At 65.7% G+C, this 306-nt stretch overlaps 1 protein-coding gene across 3 annotated transcripts in view; it reads right to left on the bottom strand.

Annotated features, from left to right (window-relative positions):
• Nucleotides 1-282, bottom strand: part of RAF1 (Raf-1 proto-oncogene, serine/threonine kinase) — a 50185-nt gene extending 49903 nt beyond the window's left edge. For all 3 annotated transcript variants that reach the window (XM_009636632.2, XM_035892229.1, XM_035892231.1), the window contains exon 1: nt 123-282. The gene's annotated coding sequence lies outside the window, so the exon portion shown is untranslated. The remainder of the gene's footprint in view (nt 1-122) is intronic.
• Between the last annotated feature and the right edge of the window lie 24 nt (nt 283-306).

Genomic DNA, 306 nt, shown 5'->3' with positions numbered 1-306 from the left:
CGCCGCTCCAGGCGCCAGTACCGAGGAAGGGAGAGCCGAAGAGAAGGGGGAGGAGGGCGAGCCCTCTCTTCCCCGTTCCCTGCTTTGTCGTCTGCCGCCCCCCAGCCCAACGCCGCTCCTACCTCTGTCACTCCCTCCCGGCGGCTCCCTCCAGGCTCTTGTCCCACTCCGCGCCGTTCGTTTCGTTCCTCATCTAAAATGGCGGGCTCACCCCCAGCGAGACATTTATCCCCCGCCCATCGACCTCTCGGCACTCGGCGCCTTCCCTTTCGCCTGTCTCCTTCTTTTCCCGTCCTCCTCCTCCTC

Source organism: Egretta garzetta, unplaced genomic scaffold (genome assembly GCF_000687185.1).
Source record: "Egretta garzetta isolate BGI_Z169 unplaced genomic scaffold, ASM68718v1 scaffold553, whole genome shotgun sequence".
Lineage (NCBI taxonomy): Eukaryota > Metazoa > Chordata > Aves > Pelecaniformes > Ardeidae > Egretta > Egretta garzetta.
Note: the sequence above shows the minus strand (reverse complement) of the source record. Positions and strands in the feature narration are given on the sequence as shown.